Source organism: Nomascus leucogenys, chromosome 23, assembly GCF_006542625.1.
Source record: "Nomascus leucogenys isolate Asia chromosome 23, Asia_NLE_v1, whole genome shotgun sequence".
Taxonomy (NCBI): Eukaryota; Metazoa; Chordata; class Mammalia; order Primates; family Hylobatidae; genus Nomascus; species Nomascus leucogenys.
Window position 1 is genome coordinate 32,171,507 of NC_044403.1, and position 24,334 is coordinate 32,195,840.

At 46.9% G+C, this 24,334-nt stretch overlaps 1 protein-coding gene across 3 annotated transcripts in view; it reads right to left on the reverse strand.

The window, feature by feature from the left end:
- The window catches only part of B4GALNT3 (beta-1,4-N-acetyl-galactosaminyltransferase 3), a 101,037-nt gene that overhangs the window by 30,697 nt on the left and 46,006 nt on the right, over window positions 1–24,334 (reverse strand). The gene's annotated exons all lie outside the window — the stretch shown is intronic.

Below are 24,334 nucleotides of genomic sequence, written 5' to 3' on the forward strand. Positions count from 1 at the left end.
TCAGGCGCCTGCTGTGCATTGGGGTATTTCCTCTTCCCGTATCCTTGCCTCTGTGTTAATCCTGCCAGTGAATAACCAGGCATTGCTTAGCCCCCCTGGGGGAATGTGAGCTGAAAAATGTGCTGATTTAACTACTGACATTTGTCACTTACCCTCTGGTAAGCGAACTCCTCCTGCTCCCAGCCAGACCTCTCCTCCCAGAGCGCCAGCTGCCAGGGCCTGTTTCTGCTGCAACAGGTGTCACATTTGTGCCAGGAGACAGACACCCCAATCTCAGGTGACACATGAAGCACCACCGTGGGCCTCATATTCCCTCACAAAGCTGGGCTATCGAATTCACCATCAGCCAGAGCTTTGCCAACATCCCTCCTCTGTGCAATGCACACTCTTCAAAGGCCTGAAGATTACCATCTTTCTCGTTGGTAAAAATATGGCACGCATACATCCCCTTGTGCTTTTTTCTAAGACTCTCGCATATGTTATTTCATTAGCTCTTCTCAACCTCCCTGTTAGGTATTGTCCTCTCCATTTTAGAGATGAAGAAACAGAAACAGAAAGGCAAAGTCATCCGTTCAAGGCCACGCAGTGAATAGGATAATCCATGTCGAGGATTTATTACCCAGAACATAATAAGCCCTTAACACACGGCAGCTTATTATTTGCATTATTAGTCATGATGCTGCAGATCTGGAACTCACAATTATTTCTCCTGACACCTTGTCTGATTCATACCCAAGAGAAAGGAAGTCTCTCGCTGCCCAGGCTGGCATTGGTGTTACAGATTCTGTGCTGGAACTGCAGGCCTGAGCCTCCCCACTCCACTCCAGGGCTAAAACCCTTCAAAGCACTTTCAACTTAGCAGGCAAAAAATTCACACTAAGTTCTCATGTAAGTATAAATCCTAAACCCTGTTAATAAAGATCCGGGACTAACTAGCTGACCCATAACACGCCAGGGCCAGGGCCATGGCCCATGACAGGAAAATCTTCCCTAAATCAGCCTAAGACATAGCAATGCTCAAACTTCTGCCAATGCCCAACAGGGCATTTTACAAGGTACATGGCAAGATGTATTGCTTTTGCTCCTAAGTAGTTGTAATACTGGCAATATTCATAGCAGCTAACCTTTACCGAGCGCTTATTATATGCAAGGCACTATGCTAAGAGTTTCATTTCACTGTGTAAAGGGGCAGATAATGTGCCATGTGCACACATACCACTTCATGGTAAATGGCAACGGAGCCCAATATATATCTCCAGAATCTGTTCAAATCATCTGCTGACCTACGCTGGGAGTAGTATCATCGGCCCCAAATGAGTTAGATTCACCTCACCCATCACTCCCACATCTTATTGCTTGCTCATGTGGACATGAACTTTACCCGCCTACAGATGTAACTGGGTGGAGACTGCTCAACCCAGTGGATGGTGCAAGTCCATCACAAGGGGGTAAACAGTGGAGCTAAAGGGTTAACCCCGACCCCAACCAAAAGCAAGCTCCCCATATCAGCAGGGAACCTGGAAGCAACTCATGAACGCCAGCAGGAGAGGTGGGGCTGAGAGTAAGCCCGAAAAAGAAGTGGAAGCAGTGGGTGTGGGGGTAGCACCTGCAGGCAGAGATGCAGAAAGGTCTTTCTGAAGCTCTTTTGGGGCAGGGCTCCATTAGAAAGGGCTTGCCCCTGGGCAAGGGTATGCAAGAGGGGAAGGACGGGCCCTACCAGGGCCCTAGGAAAACGAGGGAGAAGGAGAGGCCTGGGAGCTGGTTCCATGTACACCACCACATGCAAAGGACCTGAAGATCCAGGGTGAACGTAGATGATTGGCGAAGAAGCCCCAGAGTCTGGAGAGAGAACTGTCACCAGACACTCAAACTGCAATGAGAAACGGTGACGAAATCCAGAGGAGCTGAACAGAAACACAGCCCTTCTCCCACTAGACAGCAGGAGGTTGTCAAGGGAATGAACAAGAGGCCATGACATCCAGGGTGCAGTTCCACAAATGCCAGGAACCAGCACTGAGTCCTGGGATGGAAAAGCAGGGGCTGCGGCTCTGTCCTTGGAGAGCACGTGGGACCAGTCACATGTCCTCAGCAGGACAAAGCTGCTAAGGCTAGAAGCCAGCAGGGCCTGAACCCCACCAGAAATCTGAAGTGGCACAGAGTCAGGGGTGAAGCCAGGGGCCTGTCACCTGGGAGGGAGTCCCTAAGGCAAACCCGATGCTCCAATGGCAGAGCCAGGGTGTGTGGCTAAACCTATCCTTTCTAGTCCATGATGCCCCAGGGAACTTGATGCAAGAAAAATTATTAGTAATACAACAGTAATGGTTAACACTTATGCGTTAGGCATTTATATATACATACATATGCCTGTTATATTTATATTAAATGAAACATCGGGTGTTTTATTTAATCTAATAAACCGGCTGGGTGCAGTGGCTCACACCTGTAATCTCAGCTACTCAGGAGGCTGAGGTGGGAGGATGGCTTGAGCCCAGGAGTTTGGGCTGTGGTGTGTTATGACTGCACCTGTGAATTGCCACTGCACTCCAGCCTGGGCAATATAATGAGACCCCATCTCTAAAAACATTTAAAAATTAAAAATTAATAAAATAAACTGGAAAAGAAGCCTTAGAGGTTAAAATTCTTGCCAAAAGTCACATAGGCAGTAGGTGACCAAGCCAGTATTTGAACCCAGGACAAAAACCTGTGTACTAAATTCCACTACTCTATATTGAATGTGCTTGAGAATTTGTGTCTGCCTCCACTATCACCATCTTATCACCTGGTGTCAGGAACCCACTGAGTCACCAGCTACCCTGTTCCCCTATCCCCTCTCCAATGACCTCCTACTCACCCACCCACCCACACTTCACACACACACACCCCCAGACCATTTCCTTATTCTCTCTCATTTGACTAACATCTCTCCATATAAGCCCCCAAAATGCAAGGGAGAGTGTGGAGACTCAACTCTATTGTCCCATAGTCCCAAACAGCTGGAGAATTGGACATGAGAGCATTTGAGTGTGAGCCTGCTCCCCTCTTCCTGGCTCCCAAGCTCTTCCTTCTCCACGTAAGCCACCCAGCTGTGTGTCTGCAAGCAGACACTGCCCCTGGCCCCATCTCATGCTCCCTCCCGGCACAGGTGTGCATGGTGGGGGGCAAGTGAGGAGCAGCAGAAAGGTGCAATCCTAAGGCCTCCCAGTTCCTCTAGATGAGCAGATGGATATGGGTGGGGCCGTGATAAGCCTCTTCCCCGACCCTGCCCTGAGCCTGCTGATGCTCACAGCCAGGGCCAGGAACCTGAAGAACAGCCAGCTGTGCTTTCCCCCAGCTTCCTGCCAAGCTAGCACCTGAGCTACTGAAATGGCTGTGGCTGCAGGCAGGCTGAGGTTTGCAAGCTACAGGCACAAGGGACTGTACCTACTGCCCCACTGGGTGCCACCTAAAGGGGGCCCACGAGAGGGCATCTGAGCCTGTGCCAGGTATTTCTGCCCTGCTGTCAGTGCTTCCTACTCACCCAAACAAACATCCACATTAAAGCATAAAACCAGCCGGGTGGGGTGGCTCACATCTGTAATCCCAGCACTTTGGGAGGTGGAGGGTGAAGGATTGCTAGAGCTCAAGAGTTCGAGACCAGCCTGGACAACATGGCAAAACCCCATTTCTTAAAAACAAACAAAAAAAAAACTAGCTGGGTGTGGTGGTGCGCACCTGTGTTCCCAGCTACTCGGGGGGATTGAACCTAGGAGGTGAGGCTGCAGTGAGCCACAAGTGTACAACTGCACTCCAGCCTGGGTGACAGAGGAAGACTCTATCTCAAAAACAAACAAACAAACAAAAGACAAAAACACAAAGTCTAAAACCAAGGGGGCAGATAAGGAGAGGAGGTAGGAAGAGGGGGCAGATGCCCTTTCTATTCTGCTGCCGCTGCTCTGGGAATGTGGAGTCTGTCTGGACCCAGCCCAGCTCAGTTAATATCCATTCCCCAAGCCATGAATTTGATTAGAAGAGGCCACAGAAGGTTTAGCCAGGCCATGGGGTCACCTCTAATATATATCATCATTATCATCATCATCATTACAAAAAAAAAAAAACCAAACACCTACAACATTAAGGGCCCATTTAGTAGTAAGTGTTGTAACAATTACAGCCACAAACGCAGTCCTGTGAAGGGGAATTTTGACTTAAGACTCTTGATACAATGGGGTGATTTAGGAAAGTCTAGACGTAATAGGGTCCGGGACTTCTAAGACTGGCCAGAGCCCATGGACCCAGAGAAGGGCCACAGAGGTGTTTCCAGGATCCCTCAGATCAGTACTGACTTTTCTGAACCCGCTAGGCTTGTCTATTCCCATCTTCTTTCTGGCCTGGGACAGGATAAGTTTCTGCACGCAGAGGGAAGATGTGGGGCAATCCTTTTCCTTCCTGGAGTCTTTCAAAGGGGAAGTTTAGTGGTGGTCAGGAGTAAGCGATCAGCAGGCTGAGAAAGAATGAGCAAATGAGTCAATGCATCAACCATCAGCAGGCATTTACTGAGTACCTGTTGTGTGCTGTACTTCATCCTCTGCTAACCGCTGTGATATACAGAAAAGTACCAATGGACACATTCAGCTCCACCCTTCCCTAGGTGCAGTTAGGACGGACATCCATGGACGTGTGGATGTGCTCTGGCACACATACTCATGCCCCCATACAGGGCACACACAAGCCAGTTCTGCATTATGCAAACAAGCAGACACTCATTAGACATCAGGGTTAACCGTTTCTTAGGCCTGCAGGAACCTCGGGCAGAATGTTCTGCAAACATTTTCTGGGATTGGAAAACTGGTCTTCAGTGTCCTAAAGGGTCCAGGAAAAGCAACAGAGCTGTAGGAAAACCCTGACTCTGTAAGATGGCAATGGAGTAGTTTCAGCAGAAACATCTCCAGAACTCACCTCAATGTTTACCATTGCCCAGGGAAGCTCTGAACGGTTTAGGGCCACAGTGGGACAGTAGCCCCGTAGCTAGTCAAAAGCCTGTGCTCTTCCTCCTATTCCTTTCCAGGTGGAAGGAGGGAGCAGGAACTCTTCCCAGCTTGGCGGAAGTAACTCCACCCTGACTTGAGCAGGGAGGCAATTTCCATAGTTGGAGGGCCTGCAGGGACACACACCTTATAGAAACAAACAGAAGGAAGCTGAATGAAAAAACTGAAGACTGGAAGAAGAGTGGGAGAGGAGAAGAATACAGTCAGGAGTGTGGCTTTGGAAAGGAGAAAAGAGAGCATCACCTCCCCAGCAACGGAGACAGGAGAGACATGGGAAATACTGGATGATAACTGTGTTATTGGCCAGGCACAGTGGCTCACGCCTGTAATCCCAGCATTTTGGGAGGGCGAGGTGGGCGGATGACCGGAGGTCAGGAGTTCGAGACCAGCCTGACCAACATAGTGAAACCCCATCTCTGCTAAAAATACAAAAATTAGTGGGGCGTGGTGGCACATACCTGTAATCCTAGCTACTCGGGAGGCTGAGGCAGGAGAATCGCTTGAACCCAGGAGGTGGAGGTTGCAGTGAACCGAGATCGAGCCACTGCACTCCAGCCTGGGTGACAGAGCGAAATTCTGTCTCAAAAAAAAAAAAAAAAAAAAATTAGCCAGGCGTGGTGGCACACACCTGTAGTCCCTGCTACATGGGAGGCTGAGGCAGGAGAATCGCTTGAACCCGGGAGGCAGGGGTTGTAGTGAGCCGAGATCACGCCACTGCACTCCAGCCCGGGTGACAGAGTGAGACTCCATCCCAACAACAATAAATAAATACATAAATAAATAAATAAAATTGTGTTATTTATGAAGAGGTTAGACTTGTAGGCTGACTACAGTAAGATGCCAAAAGGGACCTGGGTGGGAAACGATACTGTTTACAAAGCCCTCCTCCATACATTAACCCACTTAACCCACCAACAAGCTCAACAGAGGATAGTGGCAGGTTTAACACAAGTTTAACCCACCACATGCATTTAACAGAGGATAAACACAACAGCTAACGAGTGTGCATTTGCGCAGGCCAGCCATCATGCTAAGCACTTGACATAAATGGTCTCATTTAATCTTCCTAACAATCCTTTTGGTAGGTATTATTATTCCCATTTTACAGGTGAGAAAACTGAGGTCCTGACTGGTAAGAGAGTGCACATCTGCCCAAGAACTACAACATCTAGATAACAGAGCTGAGATTTAACTCGTTTATTTTCTTTTCTTTTTTTTTTTTTTTTTTTTACATCTCTTAACAAGTATCTTACACAGACCCTTTTGTTTGTTGAATGCAAAAGCAATGGAATCCAAGGAAAGCAGAAAGAGGTATGGCCCTGAGGCCAAAAAAGTTTTCCAGGCCCACACAGGGACTGGGTTTGGGACCAGCAGCCAGGAGCCACAGCCACCCTGCCCTCTCCCCACCTGATGGCTCCTTTTGGAAAAACACACTCTTTTAAGTATCTTTTTAAGTGCTTTCTCTTTTCTGCATCAGGCTTGAAAACAAATAAGGTACATTATCTGATCTGGAGGGTTGCCAGCTGCTAGATCTGCGAGGTCTGATGATTATAACTTGCCAAAGTCAAACTGAGTTGTTGTAACCTGTCCTTGGTAGTGATAAATAGGACGGGGAAGGCATGTGTGACAGTAACTTTGTTCTCCAAGAAAGGAATATGGGGATCTGCTTTCCTCCTCCCCATGAAACATCATTTTAATGGAACTTCAGGTCAGACCACATCGGGGTGGAGGAGTGGGTTGTATGGTTTAGTCAACCATCCCACCACGGATAGTCTATCCGATGTGTGTTTTTTTGTTTTTGTTTTTGTTTCTGAGATGGAGTCTTGCACTGTTGCCTGGGCTAGAGTGCAATGGCACAATCTCGGCTCACTGCAACCTCCACCTCCCAGATTCAAGCAATTCTCCTACCTCAGTCTCCCGAGTAGCTGGGATTACAGGCGCCTGCCACCACGCTCAGCTAATTTTTTGTATTTTTAGTACAGACGGGGTTTCCCTGTTTGGCCAGGCTGGTCTTGAACTCCTGACCTCGTAAGCCACCTGTCTCAGCCTCCCAAAGGGTTGGGATTACAGGCATGAGCCACTGCGCCCGGCCTCCATCCGATGTTTTCTACCAGAGCTGACTCATATTCTTAGTCTATTCTTATTTTTATCCCAATGCCATAAATCATTTCCATTTTGCTGATGGAGACATAGAGACCTGCAGAAAAGGTAATTAATTTGTTCAATGTCAAAGGGAAGCCTGTGCTAAGGACCGGACTAGAGCCGAGGCCTTTGATCCTTGGCCCAAGACTTCATGCACCACAGCACAGTACTTAGCCATAGCTGCTGGAATTAAGTGAGCTGCTGGAATTAAGTGAGCTGCAGGTAGAGTATTCCGGGGAGGATGCGAGCTGAGCCCAATCTAGAAAAGGGCTGAAAATTAGTACAATGCAGGCAGAAACTAGGTCTTGTTTGTTATTGGATTCTCACTGTATGAGTTAAAATTAGTAGTTTCAACACATCCCCGCTTCAGAAAAGGATTAAATTGCCTGGGCCTGATTTTATATTCCCACTATATAAATCAGGCATTCGATGCATGTGGAGTGAATGAATGAAGGAAGGACAAGGAGGGTTTAGTGAGAGGCCTGGCATATTTATCACGCTAGAACCAATTAGGCATCTGCTGGTCACGATTCTGGGCTGGGGACCGAATGAAGTGACAGACACTGGCCCTGACATTGATAAATTAACAACCAGCTGAAGACGGTCCCAGCACCCTGTGGACGCTCACAATGGCACAGATGTCAAAGGCACAGTCCAAAGGTGCCTCGAAGGAAGTGCTTTCTTTAAGGAATGCTTTCTCTCTTTTTTAAATTTAATTTTTAGGGGGAGTGTGTATTTAGTAAAATACCTGTAACATAAAAGTTACCATTTTAACCTTTTTTTTTAAACAGAGTCTCCCTCTGTCACCCAGCTGGAGTGCAGAGTACAGTGGCTCAATCTCGGCTCACTGCAGCCTTGACCTCCCAGGTTCAAGCAATCATCCCACCTCAGCTCTCAGGTAGCTGGGACCACAGGCGCGTGCCACCATGCCTGGCTAATTTTTTTTTTCTTTTTTGGTGGAGACAGGGGTCTCTCTGTTGCCCAGGCTGGTCTTGAACTCCTAGGCTCAAGTGATCCTCCCTTTGTGGCCTCTCAAAGTGCTGAGATGACAGACGTGAGCCACCATGCCTGGCCCATGTTAACCATTTTAAAGTGTACAGTTTAATGGCATTAAGAACATTCACACTATTGTGCAACTGTCACCACCATCCACCTCCGGAACCTCCCCATCATGCCCAACTGAAGCTCTGTACCCATTAAACACTAATTGCCATTTCCCTCCCCCCAGGGCCTGGCAAGCACCACTCTACTTTCTGTCTCTATGAATTTGACCTACTCGCAGAATTTGACCTCACAGCAGTGGAATCATACAATATTTTTCCTTTTGTGTCTGGCTTTTCTCACTTCACGTGTTCTCAAGATTCACCCATGTTGTGGCTTGTGTCAGAATTTCCTTCCTTTTTGAAGGCTGAATATCCCATTGTATGGATGGGCCACACTTTGGTTATCCATTCATCTGTCATAGACACTTGGGCTGTTTCCACCTCTTGCCACTGTGGAAAATGCTGCTGTGAACATGAGTGTGCAAATATCTCTCAGAGCCCTTGCTTGCCATGCTCTTGGAAGGTGTATTTTTTTAAACTGCACACAAGGAGCAGGTGCTGCAGGCCAAGGGAGGCCAGGCTGCTCTCTTCTTTGGGGGCAAAGCTCATGTTTGATGGAGAAAGCAGAAAGTCTGGGAAGCCTTGGGTGGAAAGAGGAGGGGTGGCAGGTGAGCAGAGTCAGGTTGGGGCAATCCCAGCCAATAAGTTAAAAAAAAAAAAAAAAAAAAGAACTTCTGAGCGGACCTGGAGTCCTAGTCCACTAGCCTGCGTGGAAATCAGCAGTTCCAACACACCCTAGCTTCAGAGACAGGCTAAGTTACCTGCTCCCATAGAAGCTCCAGCTCAGTGCCGAGAGAGGTCTGCAAACTGTTGGCTGCCTGTCCAAAGTGAGGCCGGTACAGGGACTTAGAGCGAGCATGTGGAATTAGTGCAATTTGACACTGCAGCAACGTCAACGTGTGACGGTGGAATCATCCCACTGAACATGGCATTTTGAATGTTTTGAACCCCTGTGGTGAGCAAGCCGCATGCCGGGATTGTGTAGCAGGACCATGTCACTAAGTGACGGACCAGGAACTGAAAACAGAGGACGGTAAAAATGGTCCTTCACTGTAGTTTCTTCCAGTCAGCATCATGGCCGCCTCCCCCCTCTCCTTCCTATCTGTTTTTCCAGCCATCGTCCCGTTCCTCCTAATCTGTAGTTTCTTCCAGTCAGCATCATGGCCGCCTCCCCGCCCTCTCCTCCTTCCTAATCTGTAGTTTCTTCCAGTCAGCATCATGGCCGCCTCCCTGCTCTCTCCTCCTCCCTAATTCAGGCCAAGAGTAATTTTGGGAAAGACCACAGAGTAGCTCACAGAATCAAAGACAGAACCACACAACTGGGCCCCAGAAATGCCAGGAACCGTGGCAGTGATAAGAATCTCAGCAGCAACCCAATGACCCGGCTCCAGACACCTCAGTGTGTCTCTGCTTAGGATTCAAATTCCCAGGACAGTCTAAGTGACTTTAGGATTTAAATTCCTGGGAAAGAGGGTCTAAGTGACCCCAGGATTCAAATCCCCAGGTGTCCCATGGTGGTGGAGGGGTGGGCCACATCAGGAGGATGATGAGAGCGCTGCGGGGAGAAGGACCGCACATCCTTCTAACTCCATTAGACTCATGGGTGAGGAGAGGGCGATTTTCTGGATCTTCCCTGTGAAAATAGCTTAACTCTGAATAACCGATTGTTATTCCTAAACCAGGGGTGTGACTTCTCTGAGTCATTATATTTTTAATGCAAAGGCACATAAAATGCAGCTGAAGGTATCAAAGATACAAACATATGGAATTAGTTTTACAATACTTAAGAAACTTTACAGGGCACGTGGAAGATGGAAGAGCTGACTATTCAGAACATCCCCTGGAAAAGTGAGTTCCCACGCAGGTAGACAATGTGCAAGTATTTCTTGGAAAGTTGAGATAAAACAGTCAGAGGCTTTGAAAGCGACACTCCAATTCATATATGTATATACTTGAGACGGAGTCTCGCTCTGTCACCCAGGCTGGAGCGCAGTGACACAATCTCGGCTCAGTGCAACCTCTGCCTCCCAGGTTCAAGAGATTCTCCTGCCTCAAGAAAATCTACTCTCCTGAGTAGCTGGGATTACAGGCAGGTGCCACCACGCCCGGCTAATTTTTGTATCTTTAGTAAAGACAGGGTTTCACCATGTTGGCCAGGCTGGTCTCAAACTCCTGACCTCAGGTGATCTGCCTGTCTTGGCCTCCCAAAGTTCTGGGATTGCAGGCGTGAGCCACCACGCCTAGCCTCCAATTCATTTTTAACTGTAGTTTTTTTAAAAAAGAAAATTTAAGAATTGTTCCTGTCTGGAGAAGCTGAGAAATCATCATTGCAAGCTCCAACATTCGACATGTTAGTAAACTGAAGCTTCGAAGACAGAGACTATCGTCTGATGTAACAAAGCAAGTTAGAGGCAGAACCAGGACTAGAGCCCAGGTCTCTGCCCTCCGGTCTGGGAATCTTCAGTTCAGACCACACATCCAGTCTCTAACATGTGGGGCTGTTCTCAGGTTGTGAGCCTGATGAGGAAGGCACAGCAGTGTCAGGAGTGGTAGTAAAGCATTTAATAGTTTGGAATCCTAAAACTGAACACAGCCCCTCTTGTGGAAAGAGTCCCAGTCTAAAGAGGCAGCCTGGAGAACAAGCTTCTCTGATAATTTGAGACCCGACAAGCTTAAGTCCAAACTAATTATAAATCTAGAATCTTTTTTTCTTTTTTTGAGACAGAGTCTTGCCCTGTCACCAAGCCTGGAGTGCAGTGAGGCAACCACGGCTCACTGCGGCTTCTAACTCCTGGGCTCAAGTGATCCTCCCGCCTTAGCCTCCTGAGGAGCTGGTACTACAGGCATGCACCACCACGCCCAGGTAATTTTTAATTTTCTTTATAGAGATGGGGTCTTGCTATGTTACCCAGCTTGGTCTTGAACTCCTGGCCTCAAGTGATCCTCCCATCTTGGTCTCTCTAAGTGTTGGGACTACAGATGAAAGCCATCCCACCCGGCCTAGAATCTTTTATCATACAAAGACAAGCTTTTGAGCTCTTCAGAAGCATAGGCCATGTAACACTCACCTTTGAGCCCTCCTTAGGCTTTAGCCTAAAAACTTTTCCCGTGCATTCATAACTGTGCATTCTTGGCTAACTGGGGTACAAGAGGCCTAGCTTTCGGCCTATCTTGGCTTTGGACATGCCTTCCTCACTGAGCTTAATCATTTCCAGCTTTTGACTTAAAGGAGAGGTGTGGGACTCTCGCTGTCACTTGAACACTTGGAGGCCAGTGCAAGTGTTAATTGGCCTGATTTCAATATTGTTGTGTCTCAGGGAAGAGGGAGGTCTGAAGAGAGGGAGAGAGATGGGAGAACAGTCCACGAGTGGGGCAGCTGGAACACGCACCACATTTATTAAGTTCAACATCTTATTTGGGTATAGTTTGCGGCACCCCAAAATAATTACAACAGTAACATCACAGATCACAGATTACCATAACAGACGAAATAGTGACGAAAACATCTGAAGTATTGTAAGCGTCACCAAATGTGACAGACGTGGAATAAGCACGCACGGCTGGAAACGTGGCGTTGACAGACTTGGTGCATGCGGGGCTGCCATGACCTTCAATTTGTAAACAACACAGCATCTGTGAAGTGCATAAAGCAAAGCATGACAAAACGACGCCTGTACTGCTCTGTGATCGCTCGTAACATGCTACATGGAGGGAGAAAATACCCGTATCTGTGCACTGACAACTACTTTTTAAAATAAATGAGCAAATGCAAGTATACTTGAGAAGAGAGAGGAATGGAGGCTCAGTGGGAGGAAAGGAAGCTAGGAGGGAGCACCAACAGGCAGGTCGTCAATGCTATTTATGTTTGCTTTCTACATCTACAAATAAGAATCTGTTCACTGGACTGCAGTGTCATTGTTGAAATACCTACTTTAGTTCAGATACTATTAGTCACAATCCCATAAGATAATTTCTACTGATCTACTCTTACCTTTCAGCAATGCAATGAGACATCGACCGTTATGATGGCTGATTAAACTACTGAGCAGGGTTTTTACATCCCATACAGCTCTATGTCTACAGGGAAAAGTATAAAAATAGAAAAGTGAGAACCTTACTAAATCAACTGGTTATTTGATGTGTTAATGGCCATATTTTCTGAACTCAAAATCAGGATATGTGGTCTGGCTATGGCAATAGAATGTCTGAAATAGTTCATCTCTCCTGGAAAACCAGGCCAGTTACATTGTTTGACACTGTTATCAGTTTCAAAGATCTCTATCGTCCTTAGCCTCACACATTTGCTAAAATCACTGGTCAAAGGACCAGACGGGACTGCTCTCTACAACTCTATCTAACCCATGTATAGCTGGGTCAACAGAAATGTTGCTAAGACGCATGGATAGCTTTAGAGGATAAAAGTTTACTCCAAAACCCTCTATCCCATGTCCTGTCTTGCCCCTAACCCCCAGCAATTTCTCCCACCACTCCCTTTTCCCCGAGCCAGCACGTCGATCCAGGTTTAACTCCATGCTGGAAGGACATGACAGCTGGCCCGTTTACCATACACAGTGGAGTATGAAGTGGAGACAGCAATAGAACCAATGCCAGGTCAAATATATGTTGAAATTCCCCCACACAGAGGACATAACGAGAGGGTAGAAAGCTGAGAACATGAAAGGGACTAACCTGGCCAATGAGAGAGTACTTTCTGTGGAAACAACCCTGGGGTTATGGCAAGCGCTGTTGAGGACTGAGTGAGGAGGTCCCCTCTGCCCACCTTTTGCTGATGAGACTGCAGTTGCTAAGTTGCTAAGAAACAGCAGTCGTTCAACCTAAATTTGTGTCCCTGATTCGGCTGAAAGAGCCTCAGTGAACCAACACATCAACAAGGTCTGGTGGGAATCAAAGAGAAAATCAAGGATATCTAAGAAGATGAGCTGATAAAAACTCTCGGGATGGGATGGATGACTCTGATCCTTACCAAAAAAAAAAAAAAAAAAAAAAAGCAGAAAGGAAAAGAGAGACGCTTTGGGGAAGGAGCCAATGCTAGGAGAAAGCTCCAGGAGGTAAGGGGAGGGAGCCTTACTGCCACTGAGCTGCGTCCTGCCAGCGGCGAACATTTGAACCCTTCAGATCTGTGTGACTCTCATTTCACCTGCATGATGCTTAAATGGTTTCTGAAACGTTCTCCTAGTTGGGTATTTGTGAAGACAACTGAGGCACAGAGAAGCTGGATTGTTTTTCTTTTGGCTTCTTGAGCATAAACTTTGATATTTAATGACCTGTGATAGCTGCCGGTATCCTAGTAATACATAAAACCCTTGAGAAGCTATTAACTGTTTAGCCTTCCCAGGTCTTAGGGGAATATGTTTTCCATCTTTCAAAGAGCCTGTTGTAGGCAATTTGCAGGGTAAGATGCAAATATTCCCTTGAGTGGGCTGAGGCACGGAGCTAGGTTTCCCTGGAGTTCACCACCACATAAATACAGATACAGCCTTCTCACAAAGACTGCACAGTCTGATATTTATTTTGAATTGGCTTCTTGGATCAGTTTATTAGAATTCTGACGGTTGCACGAAATGGCTTACAGTGGGAAGGAAGCTTTAAAAGAGACCTTACAGAAGAAGCCACGTGGGCAGACAACAAGCTAGATTTTCTGAGCATCTATTATGTATATCGTCAGTCCTTGGTATACACAGGTTCTGCAGGTTTCATATCCGTGGATTCAACCAATAGCGATTGAAAATATTCAGAAAAATAAAAATAAAAAACAATACAATAATAGAAAATACAAGTTAAAACTATACAGCATAACAACTGTTTACAATGCTATGTAACTGCAAATGCTATTGCATTGTGTTAAGTATTAGAAGTAATCTAGAGATGATTTAAAGTATATGGGAGGGGCTGGGCACAATGCCTCATGCCTATAATTCTAGTACTTTGAGAGGCTGAGGTGGGAGGATAGCTTAGAGCCCAGGAGTTGGAGACTAGGCTGAGCAACATAACAGACCCCATCTTTAAAACAACAACAACAACAACAATTAGCTGGGCATGTGGCACACGCCTGTGGTCCTAGAGGCTGAGGAGGGAGGATTTCTTGAGTCCCTGAGTTGGAGGCTGCAGTGAGCTATGATCACCACTCACTCCTAGGGAACAGAGTGAGACCCAGAGTCTTAAAAAAATTATATGGGAGGATATATGTAGGTTATATGCAAATACTGCACCATATTTTATATAAGGGACCTGAGTATCCTCGGATTTGGGTATCCATGGGGAATCCTGGAATCAATCCCTTGTGGATACCAAGAGACAACTGCGCATAGCTGTCTTGTCTGGCTCTGAGCGGATGATCAGCGGTAAGAACCACTTTCAGAGCCAGAAATATCTGGAACTGAATTCCCGCCCTGCCACTTTTTAGCTTGTGACCTTTGGCAAGTTCCTTAATATCTTAAAGCCCAGTTGTTTCACCCCTCTACCCCCATAATTCAGCTGGAAAGATGAATTAGGTACATGAATGAATTAATTTCCAACGCACAACAGCCCTGTAAGGTACTATTCTCCCCATTCTCCTAACGATAAAACTGAGGTTTAAAGAGTTTACATGATTTGCCCCAGATCTTAAAAGTAGCTAAACTGGGATTCAAACTAATTCTGTTTGGTTTCAAAGACCACACTCTTCCCACTACTGCCTGGTTAATCCTCATTCCAATCCCGTGAAGCCAGTATTGTGGAGCCCCATTGGTGAGGAAATGTTAAGTCACGGCTGACGGTTCTGCCATGGCCGCTAATGCACGGCTGGGCTGGAGTTCACACCCAGCCTGCCTCTCCTATGCTTTCCCCATGGCACAGCCCTGCTTCACGCAGGAAGGATGGGTTTGATAACATGGCAAGTACATAACTGAGCACTGAGCAAAGTCTCCTGGAACCCAGAGAGGAGGATCCTGGTGGTCAGGGAAGACATCGTGGTGAAGTAGGTCATGAATGGGCATTTTGGGGAAGGTGGAATTGCTGGGTCTGGGAATGTAAATAAATCACTGAAATAAAATAAAATAGAAATAAAATCACTGTCCCTAAAGAGACCTAGATTTTACAGGGCCACCTCCAACCCCCCTTGCCTCCCACAAGACACCTGTCTTGGGTCCCCGACTGGAACCCAGAAGCTTTGTTTCTAAAATACAAGTAACATATGTTTACCTCCCTCCCCCTAAATCACAGAATACAGAAGTGTGTCAAGCAGAGGTTATGATTCCCCTGTAATCCCTGATCTTCTCCCATGGGCTACTCCTCATCCTTTTGCTAAATGCTCTTCATTTTTCCTTCAACCTTTAAACACTGGATTGCTTACCTTAGGGTCGTCAGTCCCTGATACTTGCCTTTGCCATCAACACTGCTGCCTTGCTGATCTCAGCAGGATTTTTGGAAAACCATCTGTACATCGATGACTTCCCTAGCCTTAGCCTGACCACTCCCTGAACTCCCCGCTTATACAGTGAATTTTCTTACTCACTCTCTCACTTGGATATCAAAGGCATCTGAAACTTAACTCTTGATTTTTCCTCCCAAACCTGCACCTCTCCATCCTGCAAATGACAACTCCAGCCTTCCAACCACCCAGGTCAAAAACCTTCAGACTACTTGATTCCTCTCCCCATATCCAATCCCTCAGCAAGTCTCATCAGCCACACTTTCAAAAGCCATCCAAAATCTGATGACTTCTCCCTCCTCCGTCTCCACCACCCCAGTGCTAGACATCATCGCTCTTCCAGTCCCCTTGTGTCCACCCCTGCACCTATGGTCTAGTAGCCAGAGGAACCCCACCAAAATGTAAGTCAGGCCATGCCAATCCTTGCTTGGAACCTTCCAGTGACTTCCCAAATCACTCAAATACAATCCAAGATCCTTCTGATGGCCAATGAGTAAAGTTTATTGGGGAAAGACCCAGTTTACACTGGTTACCCTGACAATTATTAATAGTACCTGCTTTCACTCTCAAAAATATTCCAATTTAAACAATCAATTATATGGTCGCTCAACTAATAAGGCCTTACAGATTAAATCTCCCACCTCGTCTCCTTTCTCTTTACCACCATTTCATTCCAGCTACCCTGATCTCCTTGCTGTTCTTCCAATATGCCAGGCATGCTGCACCCCGGGCCTTTGTAAGTCCTCTACCTAAAACACACTTCCCTGAGAAGGCTTCTTGCCCTTTTTACTCAGATCTCTGCTCAAATATCAGAAGCCTTTCCTGATCATCCTATCTATAATAACACTCTACCCCCAGCCTATCACTCTTTATCTTTCTAACTCTGTATTATTTTTCTCAATAGCATTTATTACCATTTGACATATTATGTGTGCATGTGTATAAAATCTATCTTCTCCCCACACATATACATTTGAATATATGTTCCATGAAAGCAGGATTTTTGTCTACTTTTTTGATTATGCTTAGCACATAGGCACTTGTTCAACAAACAATGTTACTGATAATAGTATCCATCTAGGCAGTAGGGTGAAGAACTTTAAAGTCAGGTGCTAAGACATCTAGCTTAATCTCTAAGCCTTGGTTTTCATCTCTGTAAAATAGCTATAGTAGTACTATTTCCCAAATGGGGTTATGGGGATCAGATGAGAGTGGCATACGGTAAATGTTCGATAAATACGAGATGATAAAAATAATAAGAGCTAACACATTTAGCATTTACAATATGCCAGGCAGTGTCTTAAACATCTTACAAATTTATCCCTTTTAATTGTCATAAAAACCCTTTGAGGCCGGGTGCGGTGGCTCATGCCTAAAATTCCAGCGCTTTGGGAGGCCGAGGCAGGCGGATCACAAGGTCAGGAGATTGAGACCATCCTGGCTAACATGGTGAAACCCCGTCTCTATTAAAATACGAAAAAAAAATTAGCCAGGTGTGGTGGCGCCTGCCTGTAGCCCCAGCTACTCAGTACTCAGGAGGCTGAGGCAGGAGAATCGCTTGAACCCGGGAGGCAGAGGTTGCAGTGAGCCGAGATTGCGCCGTTGCACTCCAGCCTGGCGACAGAGCGAGACTGTCTCAAAAAACAACAACAGGCCGGGCGCGGTGGCTCACGCCTGTAATCCCAGCACTTTGGGAGGCCGAGGCGGGCGGATCACGAGGTCAGGAGATCGAGACCACGGTGAAACCCCGTCTCTACTAAAAATACAAAAATTAGCCGGGTGTGGTGGTGGGCGCCTGTAGTCCCAGCTACTTGGGAGGCTGAGGCAGGAGAATGGCGTGAACCCCGGGGGGCAGAGCTTGCAGTGAGCCGAGATCGCGCCACTGCACTCCAGCCTGGGTGACAGAGCTAGACTCTGTCTCAAAAAAAAAAAAAAAAAAACAACAACAACAACAACAACAAAAACCCTTTGAGGTAGGTACTATTATTGTCTTCATTTCACAGATGAGGAAATTGAACTTCAGAGAGGTTAAGTAACTTGCCACATGGCTAGGAAGTTGTGGAGCCAGGAACTCAAGGTCTTTGGTCCAGAATTTGTGTTCTTTCTTTCTTTTCTTTTTGAGACTCAGCCTTGCTCTGTGGCCCAGGCTCAAGTGCAGTGGTGCGATCTCGACTCCGCCTCCCAGGTTCAGGCGATTCTCCTGCCTCAGCCTCTCGAGTAGCTGGGATTACAGGCTCCCACCACCAAGCCTGGCTAATTTTTGTATTTTTAGTGGAGACGAGGCTTCACCATGTTGGCCAGGCTGGTCTCAAGCTCCTGACCTCAGGTGATCTGCCCGCCTTGGCCTCCCAAAGTGCTGGGATTACAGGTGTGAGCCACCACGCCCAGCCCAGAATTTGTGTTCTTAACCACTATTCTGATTCAATTCCAAACTCTTCTTATACATGGACCCTTTTTTGTTTCCTAGAAATCCCAAGTATTCACCAGAAGCAGTGATCAGACATAAATATGAAAAAAAAAGCATCTCTTCTCCTTCTCTGCCTCCCCACCATAACTAATGTTGACAGTGCAACAACCTTCCATGCCTTCCTCCTTGCTCTCATACTAACAGAATTTATTAGTCTTTTGTTTAAAAAAAAAATAGGCTAGGCGCAGTGGCTCATGCCTGTAATCTCAGCACTTTGGGAGGCCGAGGCAGGCGGATCACGAAGTCAGGAGATCAAGACCATCCTGGCTAACACGGTGAAACCCCATCTCTACTAAAAATACAAAAAAATTAGCTAGGTGTAGTGGCAGGTGCCTGTAGTCCCAGCTACTCGGGAGGCTGAGGCAGAAGAATGGCGTGAAGCTGGGAGGTGGAGCTTGCAGTGAGCTGAGATCGCGCCACTGCACTCCAGCCTGGGGGACAGAGCGAGACTCCATCTCAAAAAAAAAAAAAAAAAAAAAAAAGCAGACAATAACAAGTGTTGGCAAGAACATAGAGAAATTGGAACCCTCATACATGGCTGGTGAGAATGTAAAATGGTGTAGCCGATTTGGAAAAATCTGACAGTCCCTCAAAACATGGAGTTACTATTTGACCCAGCAGTTCTATTCCCAGGTATACACCCAACAGAAATGAAAGCCTCAGAGCAGCATTCTTCCTAATAGCCAAAAAGGAAACAATGCAAATGTCCATCATCAACTATGAATGCAGAAGCAAAATGTGGTCTATCCACACAACAGAACATTACTTAGCAATAAAAAGAAATGGGCTGGGCACAGCGGCTCACGCCTGTAATCCCCATGCTTTGGGAAACTGAGGTCAGACGACTGCTTGAGGCCAGGAGTGAGAGATCAGCCTGGGAAACATAGGGAGACCGTGTCTATACAAAAATGTTCGAGGCCAAGGCCGTAGTGAGCTATTGTCAGAGATGCTGGAGCTACTCTACCTTGAACAGGGGCTGGCTAAAATAAGGCTAAGACCTGCTGGACTGCATTCCCAGTAAGTTAAGCCATTCTTAATCACAGAATGAGATAGGAGGCATAAGATACAGGTCATAAAGACCTTGCTGATAAAACAGATTGCAGTAAAGAAGCCGGCTAAAACCCACCAAAACCAAGATGGTGATAAAAGTGACCTCTGGTTGTCCTCGCTGCTACGCTCCCACCAGCGCCATGACAGTTTACAAACGCCATGGCAACATCAGGAAGTTAACCGTATGTGGTCTAAAAATGAGAGGCACGAATAATCCACACCATTTAGCATCTAATCAAGAAATAGGCATAAAATGGACAACCAGCAGCCTTCAGGGCTGCTCTGCTTGTGGAATAGTCATTCTTTTACTCCTTTACTTTCTTAATAAATTTGCTTTCACTTTACAGATTCGCCCTCGATTCCTTGTTGGCAAAATCCAAGAACGGTGGAAGAAGGTGGAAGGTACCAAAAAAAACCACAAAAATTGGCCGAGTGTGGTGGCACACGCCTGTAGTTCAGCTGCTCAGGAGGCACAGGTGGGAGAATACCTTGAGCTCGGCAGGCAGAAATTGCAGTGAGCTGCCACTGCACTCCAGCCTGGGCAACAGAGTAAGACCCTGTCTCAAAAAAAAAACAAAAAACAAAGAATAGGCAAATCCATAGAGACCAAAAGGAGAGTCGTGGCTGCCAGTGCTGGAGGTGGGGAGAATTGGGAGTGACTGATAATACGTGAGCTTCCTTTTTGGGGTGAGGAAAATGCTCTGGAATTAGGTAGTGGCGATGGCTGCACAGCCCTGTGGATACGCCCGCACCAGTGAATCGAATACTCAGATGGGCACACTGAGAACCTGAGGCTGGCCAACTTGTCGCCTCTACTCCTCTTTCCACTTCAACGTCTGGGGCTCTCTGCCTTCTCCCTACTTCCCAAAGCATCTCCACTCCCTGTTTAACTGTGACCATCCCTAGAGGGCTGGCAACAGGTTTCTTTTCAAAGCAGCTCTGCAGGGTTGGCCCTGCCCCTCCCTCTCATGCCCAACCCCCTCCTCATTGTACCCAGACCGTTTACTTATTAAACCAATTAAATTAAATGACTCACATTGCACCCTTGGGCATGAGGTGGGTAAACAGCTCACAAGCGTCTGACTTGCTCTTGAAAGGGCCTGTTTCCCTCCCAGCCCGGCCAACTCCCCTGACCAGCCCCGCAGCGTCCAACCCCCCCACGGAGTGTTTCTCAGGTCATGGTAGGAAGAGGGTCAGAGGGAGCTGCTAGCCCTTCCCACTGTGCTTTCTCACCCCAAGGAAGGCCACACCCCCTCAAAGAGTGGACACAATAGCCTTCTTATTTCACTGCTTACGAAGCCAGCAGGTAGCTAGCTCAGCATGGCAGAGATCATCTGGAGCCCTCCTGCCCGCCCTTTGCTGCTACATCTTACCCCTACAGCAGTACCAGCGCCATTTCTCCGGGTGCCCCGTCCCTGTCAATGCCTGCTTTGAGCTGGATGCTCTGGAGACGCCATGCAGCTAACTAGGTTAGGCAACCTGGGTCCACCGCTCATCTTGCCTGAAGACGAAAGGGAATGGTTCCGATTATCTCTCCAGGCTCTAAGATCTGTGAGCTTTCAGTTCAATAAATGTGGACTGAACTCACTCGGCCATGGAAGGGAACAAAGCCAAACAAGGACTCAAGGAGGACACAGTAGGTCTCGTAGGGGCGAGTGGATAATTTTAGTGAAATAAAGCAAGGGATGAAACTGGGTGCGTGTGGAATAGAGACGTCCTGGTCTCCTCTCTTTCTTGCTCCCACCACCCACAGCGCACTTCTCTGCCCTGCTGAGCATGGCACTGGGTGGGGTCACACATTAACAAGTCTGGCAAGATCTTCCCTGGGCCACGCTTAGAATAACCCAGCTCCGCTCTCAGCACCTCCTTCCAAATACCACCTCGGAGGCATCCCTCCTGACAGTCTGCAATCCAGGAGGGAAGTGTGATTTGAGTCAGATCCTGTCCTGGAGTGGAACCATATCCTCTTGCCACCCCCCTACCCAGGCGTTTCCGGCTTTGTGTATTTATAAGACTCTCTTGAACTAGGTACCAGCAAATAGGAGCAGAGACCTGATCTCCAGAGGGTAAAGACACTCTGAGAGCAAGTTGGTATTTTTTCTCCTGTTCCGTATCCGGGTTTCAGTATCATTTAAATCCCCCAGAAAGCCTCCCTCTCTTCCCATTCGGTGTCGCTTCCCAAGTTTCTCCTGCCCTGGAAATCTCCTTTCCTCCTGTCCTCTCCATGCGCATGAGTTTCCCAAAGCACAGCGGCCCCAGGCCACCTTCTAATGTGCATTTACGATTAAGCAGTTGCATTTTGCAAAGCACTTCGCAGCTGTTAACAAGCCCATCCGTCCCCTCCTAGGCGGGATCTGAGTTCTCAAAGGGGGCTGGGGGTGGGGCAAAGGTACAGCAGTGGGTTAGCAGGTGCAGGTGTGCAGGGGTCCTCTGCCCCCCCATCTTTGAAGTGTTGGATGGCAGGCAGTGATGGGGAAAGCAGTGTTGTCTGAGCATGTCTGTCTTAGACACCTGCTGGGTAGGAAAAACCAGTAGAGTGCACCTCCACCTCTCCTAAGTGGGGCACCTCCCCAGCAAGGCTGTTAAAGGCATGTGCTTCTGCCCAGGCATGGGTCACAGGGCTGCATGAGAGGAAAAGACCCTGGTTCCCTGGCTCCTTAGTGAAAAATAATTGTGTATGGACGGCCTGCTGGGGTACTTTGTAGCGTGAGACAAAGAGAGTTGTCTTGTTCTCCCTTACTTCGGCTGAAGTCCTAAGTCTGGGAGGGTCAGTCCTCAAAGTAGTATGTTTGTAATCTCTGCTTGGGCAGGAACAGCCTGGAGCTCTGCTGGAAGGGCCTGTGCAAATCAGAGGTCAGAGGGAAAAGGTCATGGGTGAAGTGTTGAACATGGGGTTTGGAATAGTGGCAAATATTGAGAGGAATAAGGCCGATCGGAGGCTGTGCCCAATTCTGGGGGACATCTACAGAGAACCAAACCTCAGGTGTAATTTAAACATTAAAAAGCTGTTTTATTGCTTGAGACCATGAGTTTGAGACCAGCCTGGGCAACATAGTAATACCCTATCTCCATAAAAAATTTTTAAAAATTAGGCAGGCATGGTGGCACACACCTGTAGTCCCAGCCACTCAAGAGGCTGAGGTGGGAAGATTGCTGAAGGCTGGGAGTTTGAAGCTGCAGTAAGCCATGATTGCATCACTGCACTCCAGCTTGGGTGACCTGGGTGATGGAGCAAGACCCTGTCTAAAAAAAACAAAAGTAAGTTGTCTCAAAATATGTACTGGCCCTTCTGAGGTAACAGAGACACCTTGAAGGATCTGGAAGCTTTCGCTTCATTAACAAATATGAATTGGATGTCCCCCTAGGGACAGGTCTGGGCTGGCGGGGCCAGCGGAAAAGACAGTAAGAGAAGACATTCTGTCTCCACTGGCTGTGGGACCTTGGGCCAAGTCATTTTTCAGATCTCTTCCAGTTATAATGGATGATCATGAGAAATTTCTTTCACAGGTTAGTATCAACGCTCTACTCAAGCACTCCTGACAGGTGTCCACCAAGCTACTAGAATGTTCCACGTGCCAGTCACGGGCCCTACAGCTGGATGATTCATGTTGCTACCTAGTGCTTTGGTCGGGCCTCCTAGAATAAGCCCTACCCTTTTGTGAGAAAGTGCTTCCACCACAGATGGAAACTCTTGTATATGAACACAGAGCCACTCGCAGGGTGTAGGGTGTGGGGTGAGGGATGTGGGGTGAAGGGCGTGGGGTAAAGGGTCGCCACAACAGCAGTGCCCCAGGCCACGTGGCTCCTCTTCTCTGAGCTCTGTCAGGTCATTTACATCCATGTTCTCTGTTCCCACAGTGTCCAAATTCCAAGACAGTGGAAGCGTCTGTCTAATCCACCAGACAGCACCCAGGCCCAGTGACACTTCCAGACAGGGGCTCTGTGCCAAGGGCAGTGTAAAATGATGGGGTAGAGCCACTCAACAGAACACTGTGGTGACTTAAAAGGGCGTGGAGGGCCACACACACTAACCCAGAAAGGTGTTCAAAACATATAGTTATGTGAAGAAAGGTTGCCATATATATTACAGAAGTGACGCTATCAAAAAAACGCTTAACTCCGTCATGGCCAGTAGGAACTTAGGGAGACTCGATGACTACAGAGGTCCTGGAACAGAAAAGGGACATCTGAAAGGAATTCAGGATACAGTATGAACTTGAGTTAATAATAACATCAATATTGGTTAATTAATCATGACAAATGTACTGGAGCTTAATGCAAGATGCTAATAATAGAGGAAACTGGGTGTGAGCTAAGTGACAGCTCTCCAGACTAACTTTGCAATGTTGGGTAAATGAAAAACTATTCTAAAATTAAAAATGCATTTAAAAATGCACTTACAAGAGAGGAGCTTCGATGTGTATGTGTATAGGCATCACAGAGGCACAGAAAATACTTAGAAGGCATAATTGAATTTTTTATGGTGCTTACTTCTGTGAAAGCACCTTTTAATATTACATACCTTTGAATTTTAAAAAATAGAAATAAAATGTTTTTAAGTAGAAAAAAGAGACGGAAATGAAAATATAGGAAGATAACAATTTTAAAATTCTGCCATATTTCACTGTTCCTGTGATTGAAGAGCCGGGGCTAGAAGTCAGGAGATCAAGGTTTTGGTCCTTGTTCTTTCACTAGCTTTGTGATCCCAGTGACCTCCTGATCCTTGGTTTTCTTAGTTATAAAATGATGATATTTAAGGACCATTGTGTTACCCTCTATGATTTGATAATAAACACACACAAATGAAAGAACTATTTTCCTGTTTCTAGCAGATCCATCATGGATGCCTGAAATAATAAAGCCTTTCTAATAAATTTAAAATATTTCAGTTCCTAAAAAAAAAACTGAACTGCATAGAATGTTTCAGGGACATATCTATAGGTATACTGTACCCATGCTGTATTAGAGGGTAAAGAAAATGAGACAGACAAATTGGGTTACAATCTGATTTATCTGATTTATAAGAAGAGTATCAGCTGATGCTTAGCTGGCTCAGATCTATGCAAATGAAAGAAGACAAAAATAGATGGATGGAGTTGCAAATGGCAACTCTCCCACT